General features: G+C 48.2%; 1 protein-coding gene across 4 annotated transcripts in view; it reads right to left on the bottom strand.

Annotated features, from left to right (window-relative positions):
• Positions 1-17,878, bottom strand: part of TBC1D14 (TBC1 domain family member 14) — a 167,263-nt gene that overhangs the window by 71,805 nt on the left and 77,580 nt on the right. The window lies entirely within an intron of this gene.

Here is a 17,878-nt window from a genome sequence, read left to right as displayed (position 1 = left end):
CCTCAGGACCCCACACGGTGCATGTTTTGCAGGTCTCCTCACAAAATCACCAGTGAAATAATTAGCTCCACCTGCGGTCCTTTTAAAATGTGTCAGTGAGTAATTAATACACCTGTGCACTTGCTGGGTTACCTGCAAAACATGCACTGTGTGGGGTCCTGAGGACCGAGTATGAGAACCACTGGACTGCAGTGATTTAAAAAAAATTTTTTTTAGATTTTATTAATCACAAGCTCATTGTTTGGCTCACTAAAGCAAGGAATGAAAGCTGTATCTTGAGGTAGGACATACTATAGCATTTCTACGAATGACTGTAAAATAACATTTCCAACTGGCGTATTTGTAACACAGGAGAAATCCAGTTCAAGTTTGCGATAATGTTACATTGATATAAAAGATATTTCTAAATGTTTCGGATCTCAAGTGTTCGATAGAAAACTAAGTAAGTTATTTCAGGAGCTGCAAACTGCTACAGAGCACAACAATGAAAATGCAAGTACTGTTCAGAATCATCATCGCTATTACACAGGTCATTAGTGTCTGGTTTCCCATTTCTACATCTATATAGGTTTACATTTTGGTAAATCGTTCGGTGCACAAAATGCATGAAAATGAAATATTTATATGAAATATCATCAGAAATCTTACGCATGGAATTCACTTCAAGCTGAATGTAACTAAATATCTTCCCCAACCAGGTGGGGGAACTGCTCAGGGTTTTACAGATACATCACTGACGCACAAACCCATGGACTCTGTAAAGACCATTGCTTTTCAGAAGCAGACCTGATACAGGGGGACCCGGGATTGAAATGTGATTGCAGTGTTTGTCCCCCTGTATCTATTGACTCTCACTTCCATTGCAGTTGTGGGGACTGGGGAGCTTAGAATGTGTTACTACGGGGATGAGGGAAGAAAATGTATCCCTACAGAGGTGCTGGGGGGGAGGAACACTACGTTACTATAGAGAGGGGAAGAAATAAAAATGTGCTATGGAGGGTGACATGCGTGACATGGGAGGGTATGGGTAAGTTTCGTTACTGTCAACATGATGGCCGCCTACCCATGGGGGGGGGGGATGAGGAAGAAAGTCCTTGCTATGGTGAAGAGGTAAGGCACCTGGCACCACCGTAATGCGGCAGTACAAAGAACTCTGTACTCACAGAGAGGATTTAACAGGGTCGATGGATTTGGCATACCTCAAACGCATTTCCTTTTTTTATTAAAGAAAGAAGACATTATAGTATATTAAATTATATGGTAACTTTTCTAAAACTATTATAACCCCCTTCACACTTACACATTCTAATTTTTGGGGGCGTTATGCATTTAATGTATCCAAAATTCCAAACACTACCTACAGCCCTGAGCCGACAGACGTGTCCTTCACGTGGCACAGGTATTTCCAGGAGAGCGTCTCCTACACGTGTAACCATGCTCAAGCCACTGAAGAGAAATGTAAATAGTATTACTGGTTACCAGTGAAGCCCAAGCGTAACATAGGATGGATAATCTCTCACAGACAGAACAATAGTTGAGTGAAGCATTCAAACAAATGGTGAGCATAGAAACCAGGCACACTTCACTGCTATTCTTCCCCTACACACAGCAAGCAAAGTCTATAACCCAGACAGTGTATCTACTAAAGCAGAGCTTATTATCATGTTGTCATCCTGTCAATGTTCTGCATACAGTCCTGTTTCTAGATATTTACATTTAATATCTGGATTGAGATAGAACATTTAATAAAAATCATTCTGAGATACACTGTTTCTCGGTTTTCGCGATTGTGTGAGAAGTTTGTTTTCTGGTGTTGAGGGTGACAACGACACAGTTTACACACAATGGGGCAGATGTATTAACCTGGAGAAGGCATAAGGAAGTGATAAACCAGTGATAAGTGTAAAGTATTAAACGCACCAGCCAATCAGCTCAATATGTAAATGACCAGTTAGGAGCTGATTTGCTGCTGCGTTTATCACCTTACATTTATCACTGGTTTATCACTTTCTTCTGCCTTCTCCCGGTTAATACAGCTGCCCCAATGTTTCTTTACAAAGCATAATAAATAGTTCTGCAGTTTACAGGCTGTGGAACACTTCATGATCTAACTTATGGTAAAATAAATTGTGTAAGCTGCGCCAAATGTACATTGCACGCTGGCCGATATCCTTTACAGAGGCGTACGCACATGAACAGTGGGACAAATGGTGAAAATCTCAGGTAAAGGTAGTGAACAGGTGAGGTGTGAGGAAAGGCCACAGATAAGGTGAAGAATACAGGTAAGACTGTATGTGGCAGGTTAAATGGGTCAGTGACAAACATCCAAAGCTCTATGGTATGAGGAACAAAGAAATTAATATTATCCTTAATGTGTGCGGCTTTAAAATACTCTACATTGCTGCATAATTGAGGTGAAAGGAGTCTGCACTAGAGACTGGGGGGGTAAATTTACTAAGATGGGAGTTCTATTTAAGAAGGGATGTTGCCCATAGCAACCAGATTCCAGGTAGTATCTTCTAGAAGGTGCTAGTCGAACTCCTATCTTAATAAAAATAGGAATGTAATACCTACCGGCAATTCTTTTTCTCCTAGTCCATAGTGGATAATGGGGTCTTGTACTTTAGTACCATGGGGTATAGATTGGGTACTATGGAGCCTGGCACTTTAAAACTTTTAGTGTGTGTGTGTGTGTGCTGGCTCCTCCCCTCTATGCTCCTCCTACCAGACTCAGTCTAGGAAACTGTGCCCGAGGAGACTAACCTAATATGAGAGAAGAAACAATACAACAGTGGTAAGGCAACAAGCCAACACACAACCATAAACGAAAGGAGGGTGCTAACCAGAACAGAGGATAGCAACACCAACCTAACCCGGATAGCACAGCTATCCCAACATCATAAAAGGGACCACAACGTCGGTCCAAACAAATACTTACATAGGTAAGCAGAAACGAAGCACTGAGGCAGGCACCCAGTATCCGCTACGGACTAGGAGAAAAGGAATTACCAGTAGGTATTAAATTCCTATTTTCTCTTACGTCCTAGTGGATACTGGGGTCTTGTACTTTAGTACCATGGGGAAGTCCCAAAGCTCCCAAATGGGTGGGAGAGTGCCGAGACCCCTGTAAAACCGCCTGACCAAACTGAAGGTCATCCTTGGCCAAGGTATCAGACCTATAAAACTTAACAAACATGTTCGAACCAGACCAAGTTGCAGCTTGGCACAACTGTAGGGCAGATACACCCCGGGTAGCCGCCCAGGAAGACCCCACCGACCTCGTAGAGTGGGCATGAAAAGACGTCGGCAAGGGCAGACCCGCCGAAGTATAGTTCTGTTGAATGGTCAACCTGAACCAACGAGCAATAGATTGCTTAGAAGCTGGCCGACCAATCTTGGAGGCATCATAAAGGACAAACAGTGAGTCAGATTTCCGATGATGGGCTGTCCTTTTGATATAAATCTCTAGAGCCCTGACCACATCCAAGGATTCAGGACCAACGGAAGCGTCAGATAACACTGGAACCACGATAGACTGCTTCACATGAAAAGCGGACACCACTTTAGGCAAAAACTGAGGACGGGTCCTAAGTTACGCCCTGTCTTCAAGAAAAATCAAATAAGGGCTCTTACAGGATAAGGCCCCTAATTCAGAGACACGCCTGGCAGACGACAATGCCAATAACATCACTGTCTTTCGGGTGAGAAATTTATACTTCACCCTATATAAGGGTTCAAACCAGTGTGATTGGAGAATAGACAAAACCACATTGAGATCCCACAGAGCCGTGGGAGGTACAAAGGGCGGTTGCATGTGAAGAAATCCCTTTAATTAGGTCTGTACTTCCGGCAACAAGGCAAGATGTTTTTGGAAGAAAATAGAGCGCGCTGAAATCTCGACTTTGATGGAGCCTAAACGTAGGCCCATATCCACTCCCGCTTGCAGGAAGGGTAGAAAAACAACAAATTCTAAATTCCATGGGAGAAACCTTTCTACTTTCACACCAGGAAACATTTTTTCCAGATCTATCTGCGGACAGCCCCACCGGTGAATTAACTGTTGAAACACCTGGGGATGTAGGCCCCACTCACCCGGATGGAGGTCATGCCTGCTGAGGAAGTCTGCTTCTCAGTTGTCCACTCCTGGAATGAATATGGCTGAGATGGCCCTTGCGTTGGCCTCTGCCCAGACGAGAATCCTTGACACTTCCTGCATCGCCGTTCTGCTTCTTGTTCCCCCTTGTCGGTCTATGTACGCCACTGCTGTGGCGTTGTCCGATTGAACCTTGATCGCTTGATCCTTCAGGAGTTTGGAAGCTTGCAGAAGAGCATTGTAAATCGCCCTGAGTTCCAGAATGTTTATTAGCAAAGCCGATTCCTGAACTGACCATATCCCTTGGAACTGGGTCCCTTGGGTCACCGCTCCCCAACAACGGAGGCTGGCATCCATTGTCAGTAGAATTCCCGAGTGTATATTGAAACTTCTGCCCTCTACCAGGTGAGGAATTTGAAGCCACCATAATAGAGAAATCCAGGCTTTCGGAGATAGGGTCACTTCCTGATGCATATGAGGGTGAGAACCCTAGCATTTGTCTAGCAGATCCAGTGGAAAAGGTCGGGCATGAAACATGCTGTATATGATTGCCTCGTAAGCAGCCACCATCTTGCCCAGTAATTGGATGCAAAGATGTATAGACACCCTGCGAGGACTGAGTACCAATTGCCTGGATAGTCAAGATACATTAATGCCCCCCACAGTGCCAGATACATTTAATGCCCCCACAGTACCAGATATCCCCCCACACTGCCAGATACATTAATGCCCCCCACAGTGCCACATATGCCCCTAGAGTACCTGCTGTGCCGGCGATGAGGAAGGGGGGAGTGCTACTGTAGGCGGTCCTATGCTAAAGTGATCTGTGCGCGCTGTGCGGCGCCAGTGCCTGTAAGTAATCTGTGCGGCGCCGGTGTCTGACATCGGACGTCGGCGCCGCTCAGATTACTTTAGCATAGGACAGGGCTGGCTCCAAGCTCCAAAATGGCGGTGCCAGCGTGCAGCGCCCTTTAAGGGTGGCGCCCTGCGCGGGCGCTCGAGTCGAACATGCCTGGAGCCGGCCCTGTGAGTGGGGAGGGGGTGATACAGGACATGGGCACAAGATAGGTGGAAAGGGAAGGAGGGACATAAAACCTAGGGACATTAACGGGAGAGAGGTGGGACATAGGTCCTGGGGACATGGGGAGGCGACACAGGACATTCACACATGAGGGGGAGGTGACAGTGCCTGGGCACATGAGGGTGGAGAGGGAGAGGAGGGACACAGGAACTGAGGCCACAGGGGGAGGTGACACAGGACATGTAAATACACGAGGGGGAAAGGGTGACACAGGACATTGGGCACAAGACTGGGGAAGGGTGAGGAAGGACATCGGGGGGCGGGGGGGGGAGGTACATAGGACCCACAGACATGGGGGGAAGGGGGGGAGAGAAGAAGCATACAGAACCTAGGGACATCGAGGGGGGGGTGAGACAAAGGACCTAGCGACATCAGGGGGGAGCTGGGACACAGGACCTCACCTGGGAACATCATGGAGGAAGTGAGCATCGGGGGGTGGGATACAGGATCCCGCACTACACTGGCAGTTCAGTGTTGTGTATGCTGAGGGGAAATTCTTACCTCAAATTCATGTCTACTCCTCTGCCCGGTGACTATACTGTGCTGTGGGAGCGGATCAGGTCAAGCACTGTTTGTACAGCGGTCCTTGCTGGCAAGAATTCAGGACTTGCAGGTGAAAGCGCTGGCCGGGTATAGCTGCAGCTTCTGCACAAGCGCAATGCCACTTAGACGCCTGCAGTGAACATGGAAGTTTCGGCGACAGGTAACGCACTGTCCTCCTCTGTCCCTGGCGCCTGCCTGTCAGCTCTGCGTCCTTTCTTGCTGGCAGTGGCACCGATCTCTACGGCTGGGAGTCACGTGTGCCTGACTCCCTGAGCAGCTGACTACACCTGCGCTGCTCCTATGCCAAGGGTGTCCCTCTTTCAGAGACATCCTTCATTTTTCTACCAGGCAGTCTCAGCAGGGCGCCCCCTCAGGTCCTGCCTAATGGAAGCGCCGGCTCTGCTTAAAGCTATCTAACCAGTCAGGTGCCTGTGAGCTGGGCCCTTGAGGAGATAAAGAACACTGCTCACACATGAGTGACCCCGCTGAAGACAGGGTAGAAATACAAGCAGCACACATAACCATGTCTACAGACATTATACAGGAAACTACAGCGCAGCCCACTGATCAACACCCCACACTGACCCTAGAGAGCCCTTGGAGTGACACTGAGGAGCGGGCACCAGCACAGAGAATACATCAGCACAATATGTTGATATATGTGTATGTGATAGGAGTGCAGCGGCGCTATCGCTGGCGTACTACCCCCCCCCCCCCCCCCGTCTATGACCCCCATGTACCAGTTTTAACAGTCTGTAACAGCGTGGGTCCTGGAGGAGTAGCGTGCATGCAGCTTTGATGATCCGCAGCAGAAGGAAATGGCGCCTTCCCGCTTCTGGTCCCGTCCCTTGCAATGGCGCACGGTCCCTCACAGAGATTATACTGGCCTCAGTATTAAATCACATGAGAAATGTATTATACAGTTCACACAAAGCCTTAAAGACAGTGAGCACTGCGGGACAACAGCCCTGAGCCAGTTTGTCCACAGCGGGCACCGCAGCTCCGGGCCAGTGACCACCGCGTGACTTGCAGCTAAACTGCACCGGAAACCCACTAACCGGGACCCTGACGTAACACTCACCGCACCTGGGTCTTTGGCATCTGTTAGAGGGTGGCAGCTAGCTGCTGGTGTGGGCACACATACTAATGACGTGTGACCAGCAGAGCCAGCCCTAACCAATATGATGCCCTAGGCAAGATTTTGGCTGGTGCCCCCTAGCACCACCGCTGGTTCCACCTCTGACCTTGCACCTCTTTCCCAGTACCATCACCCCTCACCCATAGCAGTCCTTATTTTGGTGTTTGTACCCCCTATATTTTAAATAGGAACAGTTTGCGCATTTGGCGCACAGCCCAAAAAGGGGTGGTGTGTTTTTGCTGGCAAGGGGCATGGCCACACAATAGTACCCTCAATTCCAATTACGCCACACAGTACTGCAAATTTATACACATTTTATCAAGCGATAGTGTCCATAATTCATATTACATCCCACAGTAGTATCACTTTACCTTATAAACATTACTCCTCACAGTAGAGCCCCTTATTCACATTACATCACACTGAATTGCTCCTTATTCACATTACACCACACCCTATTGCTCTTTATTCACATTAGACACAGTAGTGCCCTTTCTATATGCAACTCCACATAGTAGAGCACCGTATACACATAATGCCACACATTAGTAATGCATTTATACACAATTCCACACAGTAATGCCAGTTACACATATGAGACATTAATGTCCTTATACACATAATGCGCCTTACACATTATGACAACTTTTATTAATGCCCTTTTACACATAATGTCCCTTAAACATATGCCGCACATTATTAATGCCCTTATACACATCATGACACAGTGCCCCCTACACATTTGCTGCACATTATTAGTGCCCCTATACACATAATGACACACATACAGTAGTACCGTTACATATATGTCACACATTATTAATGCCCTTATACACATAATGATACACACAGTGCCCCTTACACATGTTGCACATTATTAATGCATTTTTACATGACACACAATGCTCCTTACACATAATCTGAACACTACTGCACAACCAACCCACTCACATGCACACAGCACTCACACTTCCACTAACACTGTGACCTCTGCCTCTGCTTGGCTACAGTTGTGTCTACATAAATCTTGCCTCAATGCTAATGTCGGGCACCTTTTTTTATGAAAATGCAATTTATTTGCATTGTTATGTGGCTAGGATGTACAAGCAGCTTCTGCTGATTAAACCGACATGCAGCATGCCTATATACTGTGTGAGACTGTCTGTATCTGCATATGAAATGCTACACACAGAATATAGGCATGCCGCATATCATTTTAATCAGCAGAAGCTGCTGATGCCCCAGGCATATCAAACGCCCTAGGCAATTGCCTAGTTTACCTATGCCTATGGCCGGCTCTGGTGACCAGTAACTCAGGAGCTCAATGTCCTGTCAGCTGGGATTACGAACCATTAACCCTCAGGAGGTTGGTTCGGTCCCCCCTCTAAGCCCCCCGAAGCAGGTAGCTTGGTTGCCAACCAGAGCTACCTGAAAATAATAAACTAAAATAACGAAGAAAAAATAATCTCTGGAGCTCCAGAGAAGTGCACCCGGCTCCTTGGGCACATTTTTCTAAACGGAGTCTGGTAGGAGGGGCATAGAGAGGAGGAGCCAGCACACACATACACTAAAAGTTTTAAAGTGCCAGGCTCCAGTGGACCCAATCTATACCCCATGGTACGTAAATACAAGACCCCAGTATCCACTAGGACGTAAGAAAAATTACCCCAGGGAGTGGGTTACACACATGTATGTTAAAATAAGATTTTACTCACCGGTAAATCTATTTCTCGTAGTCCGTAGTGGATGCTGGGACTCCGTAAGGACCATGGGGAATAGCGGCTCCGCAGGAGACTGGGCACAACTAAAGAAAGCTTTAGGACTACCTGGTGTGCACTGGCTCCTCCCTCTATGACCCTCCTCCAGACCTCAGTTAGGATACTGTGCCCGGAAGAGCTGACACAATAAGGAAGGATTTTGAATCCCGGGTAAGACTCATACCAGCCACACCAATCACACCGTATAACTCGTGATACTATACCCAGTTAACAGTATGAAATATAACCGAGCCTCTCAACGGATGGCTCAACAATAACCCTTTAGTTAACAATAACTATATACAAGTATTGCAGACAATCCGCACTTGGGATGGGCGCCCAGCATCCACTACGGACTATGAGAAATAGATTTACCGGTGAGTAAAATCTTATTTTCTCTGACGTCCTAAGTGGATGCTGGGACTCCGTAAGGACCATGGGGATTATACCAAAGCTCCCAAACGGGCGGGAGAGTGCGGATGACTCTGCAGCACCGAATGAGCAAACTCTAGGTCCTCCTCAGCCAGGGTTTCAAACTTGTAAAATTTAGCAAATGTGTTTGACCCCGACCAAGTAGCTGCTCGGCAAAGTTGTAAAGCCGAGACCCCTCGGGCAGCCGCCCAAGAAGAGTCCACCTTCCTTGTGGAATGGGCTTTCACTGATCTAGGATGCGGCAGTCCAGCCGCAGAATGTGCAAGCTGAATCGTACTACAAATCCAGCGAGCAATAGTCTGCTTTGAAGCAGGAGCACCCAGCTTGTTGGGTGCATACAGGATAAATAGCGAGTCCGTTTTCCTGACACTAGCTGTCCTGGAAACATAAATTTTCAGGGCCCTGACTACGTCCAACAACTTGGAATCCTCCAAGTCCTTAGTAGCCGCAGGCACTACAATAGGTTGGTTCAAGTGAAGAGCTGATACCACCTTAGGGAGAAACTGGGGACGAGTCCTCAATTCTGCCCTATCCATATGGAAAATCAGATAAGGGCTTTTACATGACAAAGCCGCCAATTCTGACACACGCCTGGCCGAAGCCAAGGCCAACAGCATGACCACTTTCCACGTGAGAAATTTAAATCCACGGTTTTTAGTGGCTCAAACCAATGTGACTTTAGGAAATCCAACACCACGTTGAGATCCCAAGGTGCCACTGGAGGCACAAAAGGGGGCTGAATATGCAGCACTCCCTTAACAAATGTCTGAACTTCAGGCAGTGAAGCCAGTCCTTTCTGGAAGAAAATCGACAGAGCCGAAATCTGGACCTTAATGGAAACCAATTTTAGGCCCATAGTCACCCCTGACTGTAGGAAGTGCAGAAAATGGCCCAGCTGAAATTCCTCCGTTGGGGCCTTCCTGGCCTCACACCACGCAACATATTTTCGCCATATGCGGTGATAATGGTTTGCGGTCACTTCTTTCCTAGCTTTAATCAGCGTAGGGATGACTTCCTCCGGAATGCCCTTTTCCTTCAGGATCCGGCGTTCAACCGCCATGCCGTCAAACGCAGCCGCGGTAAGTCTTGGAACAGACAGGGCCCCTGCTGCAGCAGGTCCTGTCTGAGCGGCAGAGGCCATGGGTCCTCTGAGATCAGTACTTGAAGTTCCGGGTACCAAGCTCTTCTTGGCCAATCCGGAACAATGAGTATAGTTCTTACTCCTCTTTTTCTTATTATCCTCAGTACCTTGGGTATGAGAGGAAGAGGAGGGAACACATAAACCGACTGGTACACCCACGGTGTCACTAGAGCGTCCACAGCTATTGCCTGAGGGTCTCTCGACCTGGCGCAATATCTTTCTAGCTTTTTGTTTAGGCGGGACGCCATCATGTCCACCTGTGGCCTTTCCCAACGGTTTACAATCAGCTGGAAGACTTCTGGATGAAGTCCCCACTCTCCCGGGTGGAGGTCGTGCCTGCTGAGGAAGTCTGCTTCCCAGTTGTCCACTCCCGGAATGAACACTGCCGACAGTGCTAACACGTGATTTTCCGCCCATCAGAGAATCCTTGTAACTTCTGCCTTCGCCATCCTGCTTCTTGTGCCGCCCTGTCGGTTTACATGGGCGACTGCCGTGATGTTGTCTGACTGAATCAGTACCGGCTGGTTTTGAAGCAGGGGTCTTGCCTGACTTAGGGCATTGTAAATGGCCCTCAGTTCCAGAATATTTATGTGTAGGTAAGTCTCCTGGCTTGACCATAGTCCCTGGAAGTTTCGTCCCTGTGTGACTGCCCCCCAGCCTCGAAGGCTGGCATCCGTGGTCACCAGGACCCAGTCTTGTATGCCGAATCTGCGGCCCTCTTGAAGATGAGCACTCTGCAGCCACCACAGCAGAGACACCCTGGTCCTTGGAGACAGGGTTATCAGCCGATGCATCTGAAGATGCGATCCGGACCACTTGTCCAACAGGTCCCACTGAAAAGTCCTTGCATGGAACCTGCCGAATGGAATTGCTTCGTAGGAAGCTACCATTTTACCCAGGACTCGCGTGCAGTGATGCACTGACACCTGTTTTGGTTTCAGGAGGCCTCTGACTAGAGATGACAGCTCCTTGACTTTCTCCTCCGGGAGAAACACTTTTTTCTGTTCCGTGTCCAGAACCATCCCCAGGAACAGTAGACGTGTCGTAGGGACCAGCTGTGACTTTGGAATATTTAGAATCCAACCGTGCTGTTGTAGCACCTCCCGAGACAGTGTTACCCCGACCAACAACTGCTCCCTGGACCTCGCCTTTATCAGGAGATCGTCCAAGTACGGGATAATTAAAACTCCCTTTTTTCGAAGGAGTATCATCATTTCGGCCATTACCTTGGTAAATACCCTCGGTGCCGTGGACAGACCAAACGGCAACGTCTGGAATTGGTAATGACAATCCTGTACCACAAATCTGAGGTACTCCTGGTGAGGATGGTAAATGGGGACATGCAGGTAAGCATCCTTGATGTCCAGTGATACCATGTAATCCCCCTCGTCCAGGCTTGAAATAACCGCCCTGAGCGATTCCATCTTGAACTTGAATTTTTTTATATAAGTGTTCAAGGATTTCAAATTTAAAATGGGTCTCACCGAACCGTCCGGTTTCGGTACCACAAACATTGTGGAATAGTAACCCCGTCCTTGTTGAAGGAGGGGCACCTTGACTATCACCTGCTGGGAATACAGCTTGTGAATTGCCTCCAGCACAGCCTCCCTGTCTGAGGGAGTTGTTGGCAAGGCAGATTTGAGGAAACGGCGAGGGGGAGACGTCTCGAATTCCAGCTTGTACCCCTGAGATACCACTTGTAGAATCCAGGGATCCACCCGTGAGCGAGCCCACTGATTGCTGAAGTTCTTGAGACGGGCCCCCACCGTACCTGGCTCCGCCTGTGGAGCCCCAGCGTCATGCGGTGGACTTAGAGGAAGCGGGGGAGGACTTTTGTTCCTGGGAACTGGCTGTATGCTGCAGCTTTTTCCCTCTACCTCTGCCTCTGGGCAGAAAGGAGGCGCCTTTAACCCGCTTGCCTTTTTGGGGCCGAAAGGACTGTACCTGATAATACGGTGCTTTCTTTGGCTGTGAGGGAACATGGGGTAAAAAAGCTGACTTCCCAGCTGTCGCTGTGGAAACGAGGTCCGAGAGACCATCCCCAAACAACTCCTCACCTTTATAAGGCAAAACTTCCATGTGCCTTTTAGAATCTGCATCCCCTGTCCACTGCCGAGTCCATAACCCTCTCCTGGCAGAAATGGACATTGCACTTATTTTAGATGCCAGCCGGCAAATATCCCTCTGTGCATCTCTCATGTATAAGACTGCGTCTTTTATATGCTCTATGGTTAGCAATACAGTGTCCCTGTCAAGGGTATCAATATTTTCCGACAGGGAATCTGACCATGCAGCTGCAGCACTGCACATCCATGCTGAAGCAATAGCCGGTCTCAATATAATACCTGAGTGTGTATACACAGACTTCAGGATAGCCTCCTGCTTCCTATCAGCAGGCTCCTTTAGGGCGGCCGTATCCGGAGACGGTAGTGCCACCTTTTTTGACAGGCGTTTGAGCGCTTTATCCACCCTAGGGGATGTTTCCCAACGTGACCTATCCTCTGGCGGGAAACCTTTTAGCAATTACTAGTTTCTTATCAAGGGAAGCCCACGCTTCTTCACACACTTCATTTAATTCCTCAGATGGGGGAAAAACCACTGGTAGTTTTTTCTCCCCAAACATAATACCCTTTTTTGTGGTACCTGGGGTAACATCAGCAATGTGCAACACAATTTTCATTGCCTCAATCATGTAACGTGTGGCCCTATTGGAAGTTACATTAGTCTCATCGTCGTCGACACTGGATTCAGTATCCGTGTCGACATCTGTGTCTGCCATCTGAGGTAGCGGGCGTTTTAGAGCCCCTGGAGGGAGAAATATATAACAAGTATATAATAGACAGGCGCAGAAATGGGTGGTTCCTCCTAGCTGCTGTGAGTTGGAGATGGTCGGTCTCCGTAAAAAGTGTACAAAAGGATTACCAGTTTATTTAAATTAATACATTTGCATATTCAGTATCGGTTGTGTTAGCGCTGTAATCTTATCCTTTTGTTTTAGAGCCCCTGATGGCTTTTGAGACAGCTGGGCAGGCACGAGCTATGTCGTCAAACCTTTTATGTAAGGAGTTGACACTTTCACGTAATTCCTTCCACAAGTCCATCCACTCAGGTGTCGGCCCCGCAGGGGGTGACATCACATTTATCGGCATCTGCTTCGCCTCCACATAAGCATCCTCATCAAACATGTCGACACAGCCGTACCGACACACCGCACACACACAGGGAATGCTCTGACTGAGGACAGGACCCCACAAAGCCCTTTGGGGAGACAGAGTATGCCAGCACACACCAGAGCACTATATATACACAGGGATTAACACTGTAACCGAGTGATTTTCCCAATAGCTGCTTGTATACACAATATTGCGCCTAAATTTAGTGCCCCCCCTCTCTTTTTTACCCTATGTAGTCTGGAAACTGCAGGGGAGAGCCTGGGAGCGATCCTTCCAGCGGAGCTGTGAGGGAAAATGGCGCCAGTGTGCTGAGGGAGATAGCCCCGCCCCTTTTTCGGCGGACTTCTCCCGCTTTTTTGTAGGTATATCTGGCAGGGGATTTTACACATATATAGTCTCTATGACTATATTATGTGTAGTTTTGCCAGCCAAGGTACTTAATATTGCAGCCCAGGGCGCCCCCCCCAGCGCCCTGCACCCATCAGTGACCGGAGTGTGAGGTGTGCATGGGAAGCAATGGCGCACAGCTGCAGTGCTGTGCGCTACCTTGATGAAGACCGAAGTCTTCTGCCGCCGATTTCCAGGACAGTCTTCTTGCTTCTGGCTCTGTAAGGGGGATGGCGGCGCGGCTCCGGGACCGGATGATCGAGGTCGGGCCCTGTGTTCGATCCCTCTGGAGCTAATGGTGTCCAGTAGCCTAAGAAGCCCAAGCTAGCTGCAAGCAGGTAGGTTCGCTTCTTCTCCCCTTAGGGGTCGATTCTATTCGGCAACTAATGAATAGCGCCGGGAATTAGCTCCCGACGCTATTCAATTCAGCAACTAGTTACGTCGGCGATGGCCCGTTCTCGCCGACAAAACAGGTAGTTTTGTCGGGAGAACGGGCATTCTCCGACTTAACTCCCCGGCGCGAGGCTGATTCCCGACAGAATCAGCCTCGCGCCGGCCGCGAGGCAGCACTTTTGTCGGGTTTCTCTTCTCATCCCCCGGGGATGAGAGAAGAATTCCCGACAATTGCAGGTAATTAGTTGCTGAATTGAATAGCGTCGGGAGCTAATTCCCGGCGCTATTCATTAGTTGCCGAATAGAATCGACCCCTTAGTCCCTCGTAGCAGTGAGTCTGTTGCCAGCAGATCTCACTGAAAATAAAAAACCTAAAATAAACTTTCTTTTTCTAGGAGCTCAGGAGAGCCCCTAGTGTGCATCCAGCTCAGCCGGGCACAAGATTCTAACTGAGGTCTGGAGGAGGGTCATAGAGGGAGGAGCCAGTGCACACCAGGTAGCCCTAAAGCTTTCTTTAGTTGTGCCCAGTCTCCTGCGGAGCCGCTATTCCCCATGGTCCTTACGGAGTCCCAGCATCCACTTAGGACGTCAGAGAAATGTTAGGTGAAGCAGTGTACAGAGAAAGCATGGGGGGAGAGCTGATGCGCACATGGCAGACTGATTAACCTTATGTGTGATCCACCCTGGATTCAGGAGATGTGTAACCATACCACCAGCAGCTACCAGTCCCTATTGGTAGTCCCTGAACTACACTGCCTATGATGGACCAGCAGATGCAAAAGTTAAAAGTGCCCCCATCCCCGATACACAAGCACCCAGTGAGCGGAACCCAAGTTCATGATAAAATAACCCACCGAGATTACAACAGCACCAGGTACATTGTGCGAGTCCGGTGCAGTCACCGAGCCCTATTGATAGGCCGCATGATCATGATTATTGCAGCAGCCTACAAATGGATTATTGCCACTGCAAGCAGTCAGTCAAGTGACACCGCAGGATAACTGCCCCCTGCACAGGCATGCACCCAGGTCCATTAGTGCACGGGGCAGAGATCAACTTTGTAAACGTTTTACTACAGGCGGTGAACTTGAAGTTCGACCCTTTGGTAACAGTAACATGAAAATCTGGAAATATTTATGTACTGAAGCCGATTAATGATTTATCACTGTGGCAAAAGGTTAATAAGTTAGACAGCAGTAAATACAGTGACAAAAAGAATACATAGATTTTTCCTGCAGAGATTGCATCACCAGACAACTTGCTTACTCTTTGAAGATTTTCCATTCAAAGAAGAGAACCAGGACATTATCATTATTATTACCACCACCAGTTATTTATATAGCGCACACATATTCCGCAGCGCTGTACAGAGAATATTGGGCCATTCACATCAGTCCCTGCCCCAGTGGAGCTTACAATCTTTATTCCCTATCTCATGTACACACACACACACATTCACATTAGGGTTAATTTTGTTGGGATCCAATTAACCTACCAGTACATTTTTGGATTGTGGGAGGAAACCGGAGTACCCGGAGGAAACCCACGCAAGTACGGGGAGAATATACAAACTCCACACCGGGCCATGGTGGGAATTTAATTCATGACCTCAGTGCTGTGAGGCAGTAATGCTAACCATTACACCATCCGTACTGCCCCGACATTAAATAAGCAATGTAAACAATATATACATTGGTGTATAAAACCATGAATTTGCTACACTGGCCTTGTGGAAGCCGCCATATCTGGAGAAAATGGTGTCTTCTAGAGGCAACCCTCTACATAAGAGGACCTAAGGCCCATGGGTATCTGCGAGTGTGTTTCCTTGTCGTTATAGTAGATCATTATCCCCTCAGGAATTACTAAACCAAACTTATACAAAAAATATATAAAAAAAAATAAGAATTTACTTACCGATAATTCTATTTCTCATAGTCCGTAGTGGATGCTGGGGACTCCGCAAGGGCCATGGGGAATAGCGGCTCCGCAGGAGACTGGGCACATCTAAAGAAAGCTTTAGGACTAACCGGTGTGCACTGGCTCCTCCCCCTATGACCCTCCTCCAAGCCTCAGTTAGGATACTGTGCCCGGACGAGCGTACACAATAAGGAAGGATTTTGAATCCCGGGTAAGACTCATACCAGCCACACCAATCACACCGTATAACTTGTGATCTGAACCCAGTTAACAGCATGATAACAGAGGAGCCTCTGAAAAGATGGCTCACAACAATAATAACCCGATTTTTGTAACAATAACTATGTACAAGTATTGCAGACAATCCGCACTTGGGATGGGCGCCCAGCATCCACTACGGACTATGAGAAATAGAATTATCGGTAAGTAAATTCTTATTTTCTCTAACGTCCTAAGTGGATGCTGGGGACTCCGTAAGGACCATGGGGATTATACCAAAGCTCCCAAACGGGCGGGAGAGTGCGGATGACTCTGCAGCACCGAATGAGAGAACTCCAGGTCCTCCTCAGCCAGGGTATCAAATTTGTAGAATTTAGCAAACGTGTTTGCCCCTGACCAAGTAGCTGCTCGGCAAAGTTGTAAAGCCGAGACCCCTCGGGCAGCCGCCCAAGATGAGCCCACTTTCCTTGTGGAACGGGCTTTTACAGATTTTAGCTGTGGCAGGCCTGCCACAGAATGTGCAAGCTGAATTGTACTACAAATCCAACGAGCAATAGTCTGCTTAGAAGCAGGAGCACCCAGCTTGTTGGGTGCATACAGGATAAACAGCGAGTCAGATTTCCTGACTCCAGCCGTCCTGGAAATATTTTCAGGGCCCTGACAACATCCAGCAACTTGGAGTCCTCCAAGTCCCTAGTAGCCGCAGGCACCACAATAGGTTGGTTTAGGTGAAAACGCTGGAACCACCTTAGGGAGAAACTGAGGACGAGTCCTCAATTCCGCCCTGTCCGAATGGAAAATCAGATAAGGGCTTTTACAGGATAAAGCCGCCAATTCTGACACGCGCCTGGCCCAGGCCAGGGCCAACAGCATGACCACTTTCCATGTGAGATATTTTAACTCCACAGATTTAAGTGGTTCAAACCAATGTGACTTTTGGAACACAAACTACATTGAGATCCCAAATTGCCACTGGAGGCACAAAAGGAGGCTGTATATGCAGTACCCCTTTTACAAACGTCTAAACTTCAGGGACTGAAGCTAGTTCTTTTTTGGAAGAAAATTAACAGGGCCGAAATCTGAACCTTAATGGATCCCAATTTCAGGCCCATAGACACTCCTGTTTGCAGGAAATGTAGGAATCGACCCAGTTGAATTTCCTCCGTCGGGCCTTACTGGCCTCGCACTACGCAACATATTTTCGCCAATTGCGGTGATAATGTTTTTGCGGTTACATCCTTCCTGGCTTTAGATCAGGATATGGATGACTTCATCCGGAATGCCTTTTTTCCTTCAGGATCCGGTGTTCAACCGGCATGCCGTCAAACGCAGCCGCGGTAAGTCTTGGAACAGACAGGGTCCTTGCTGGAGCAGGTCCCTTCTTAGAGGTAGAGGCCACGGATCCTCCGTGAGCATCTCTTGAAGTTCCGGTTACCAAGTCCTTCTTGGCCAATCCGGAACCACGAATATAGTGCTTTCTCCTCTCCATCTTATCAATCTCAGTACCTTGGGTATGAGAGGCAGAGGAGGGAACACATACACTGACTGGTGCACCCACGGTGTTACCAGAGCGTCTACAACTATTGCCTGAGGGTCTCTTGACC

This window comes from Pseudophryne corroboree, chromosome 1, assembly GCF_028390025.1.
Source record: "Pseudophryne corroboree isolate aPseCor3 chromosome 1, aPseCor3.hap2, whole genome shotgun sequence".
Lineage (NCBI taxonomy): Eukaryota > Metazoa > Chordata > Amphibia > Anura > Myobatrachidae > Pseudophryne > Pseudophryne corroboree.
The sequence above is the reverse complement of the archived record's forward strand: the minus strand, read 5'-3'. Positions and strand labels throughout refer to the sequence as shown.